Source organism: Solanum pennellii, chromosome 2 (assembly GCF_001406875.1).
Source record: "Solanum pennellii chromosome 2, SPENNV200".
NCBI classification, from domain to species: domain Eukaryota; kingdom Viridiplantae; phylum Streptophyta; class Magnoliopsida; order Solanales; family Solanaceae; genus Solanum; species Solanum pennellii.
In genome coordinates this window covers 50,967,309-50,970,522 of record NC_028638.1, presented here as the reverse complement: position 1 = coordinate 50,970,522, position 3,214 = coordinate 50,967,309, and positions in this window count along the sequence as shown.

Genomic DNA, 3,214 nt, shown 5'->3' with positions numbered 1-3,214 from the left:
TATAAGAAAAGAAAAAGACAAACAAACACAGGCTTGTTTTGCCAAGTTTTGTCCTGTGAACCTTTTCCGTTTGGATGGTAAAAAAAAATTTAGTTGCGTGGAGTTTTTATTTCACTCAATAACATAATGTCATATAATACATATTTTTTAAAAAATAAAATAGAGAGATGGTTGATATTTTCATAGATATATGTGAAGTCAAAAGAGTGAATAAAACGATATTTTCAGATTAAAAAAAATATGTGTAAAAATTGTTTTAGATTAAAAGATTGTAAGTAGTATTCTCTTTAAACGGATTAAAAAAAAAGTTATAAGAGATCTAAATTAAAATAGAGAAACTAAAATGTCGAGACACTTCATATGAACAAAATATGACATATACAAATAACACTACATTGAAAATTTCTATTCATAACAAAAAAACATGGTGCAACAAAATTAATGATCTTTCCTTTATTTTTCGAGTGATACTGATTTATTTATCAATTTCTCTCTGATTTTTAAAAATTTGAAATAGGAAAGGAGAAGTTAAGGTGAATTACTTAGATTCCTTTTAACCCCACAAAATTAATTAAATTTCACTCTAATTGAAGACATCTAGTTTTCCCACTTTAGTTAATGTGTTATTTCACAAATCTTTGTTACCTTAAATCATTAAATTTTCAAATGGGATGATTTTAGAAGAAAATGACAACTTTTCATAAATTTGAAAAGGAAAATATGTAAATTGCTTTCACGTATTTATTTTTTACACTTAATCATAATTATACGAAAAAACAAATAACACGATCTTAGATAAAAGAATATAATTAATTAATATAATCTTAAATAAAAGGAGCAAACTCTTAAAAAGCATAAAAATATCTAAATTGGAAAACTCACTCGTTTGATTTGATTTGAATATTTATTTGATAATAAATTAATAGGAAACTTACATAATAATAATTTAGTAGATCTAATTCTAATTAGGTTGTTCTGTGTAATATTTAATGCTTAATAATATATAAAGATATTCCGTTATCTAAACCTTTTTAGGGTGTTAGCCGTTAGGTGTACATAAATGGAATTGGCGTGAATTTTTCAAATACTAAATCAAATTATTTGTGTCAAATTTTTAAATATATGAATTAAATAAATTAATAAAATTTGTGATGGTGATGGTGGGGGTGGGGTATCTTTGAATTATCTCAAGTTTTATTGTGGATTTTTTTAGAGTTTCTTGGATTTTGATTCTTTAGTTTTTTTTCGATACAATATTTATATAACATATAATTAACTTGTGCTTCAAATATATTTTTGGTTCAATCAAATACAATTATTTTAAGGTGTTTCTTAAAATAATACATAAAATAGGAGATGAGTGATGACACTTAAATATTTAAATGAAGTTGCATAAAACTAATTATGCAAATTGATAAGTCATAATGAAAACGTCTATAATTTAAAAGTATCGGATCATACTAAAATAAGTCAAAGAAATATCAAAATTACATGATTCAACATTAAAGAAAAACTACAGTTAAGTAATATATTTTAATTATGTAAATTAATGTAAAACTAAAAATTATATATTCAACATTATTGTCTTTCTTAGTGTTGAATTTAATCTTTTAAGCATTAATATTGATTTAAGCTTTTATTAAACTACTAATATGTATGAACTACAAATCTACAACCTTTATTGTACCATTCCAAATTTTAAGCCTCAAATTTGAAATAATATCTTAAAAGATAAAAACTATGAAAAAGTATAACATATATTTACAAATTATATCAAAAATACTTCATATATAAAATATATATAATGTCAAATTAATTTGTTCTCAAATTAACTTTTTCAATTAAAATTAAATCAACCCAAATAAATTCAATTTTTTTTTTGAATAACAAACTAAATCAAACTATCTAGTCACTATTTTTTTTCAATTTAATTCAATTTTCTATATGATTTTATCCGGCTTAATTCTTATATAATAAAAAATAGGAATAATTACATGAATATACAACTTAAGTTTACATATTCTCCATATTTCCCTACTTTTTTTAAAAATTACTAAAATCCCTATTTTTTAATAAATTTAATCTAACAGATACATAAATAAATTAGAATCCTAATTAATACAAACCAATTAAATCTTACCCCTAATTATACTCTTTATTTTCCCCAAATAAAATACCCATACACGACTCCCATAATTAATCCTAACCAATTAAATATTATCCCTTATTTTACTCTTTATTTTCCCAAAATAAAGAAACCTTTTTCACCTTTTTCACCACTCCCACTAATTAATTACTAAACTGTTCATCTTCCTCTTAGTTGTCAGCCATTTTTCTCAATCAGTCTCCCTTTGATTCCTTCCGTCCGTCCGCCTTCCTCTAAGTTGTCCGCCATTTTCTCCGTCCGTCCGCCTTTGATTCCGTCTGTCCGCCTTCCTCTAAGCTGTCAGCCATTTTTCTATACCTGTCCTCCTTTGAAAATCAAAGTTGTGATCTCCGTCCGTACGCCGTCGTCTAATCTGTCCGCCTCCGTCCGTACGCCTTCGTCTGTCCGCCTCCGTCCGTACGCCTTCGTCGTTTTAATCTGTCCGCCATCTCTGTCCGCCATTTTTTTCTAACAATGGATAACCAAAGTTCGAAGAATCATAAAACACAAAATGAGGCACATGCAAAGACACCCAAGAAGAGGGGTAGAAAGCTTGCAATGGCCATATCCAGACCTCCACTGCCACCGGTACGTATTTCGATTTTATTTTTAATTTTTTTTTTGTCACATGCAATGTATTTTTGTGTTATCAGAAAAAATATTTTTAGATTATTTATCTGATTCAGAAAATACTTTTTTTTTTTGTACATGTTGTTTATTAAGTATTACTAATGTATAAATAAGTTGAAATTCAAAAAAAAATTATGTAAATCAAAACCCAGTTGCCCATCCTCTTGGTTGTCACCTCCTTTTGGGGTTTATGCTTAATAGATCTTTAATAAGAATATAATTTTAATTTCCTGTATCAATTTTATTTTTTAGAGTAGTTATCTGATTCAGAAAATGCTAACAGACTCATATTTGTAGTACTTATAAATAAGTTGAAATTCAAAAAAGAAATTATGTAAATCATACCCAGTTGCCCATCCTCTTGGTTGTCACCTCCTTTTGGGGTTTATGCTTAATAGATCTTTAATAAGAATATAATTTTAATTTCCTGTATCAATT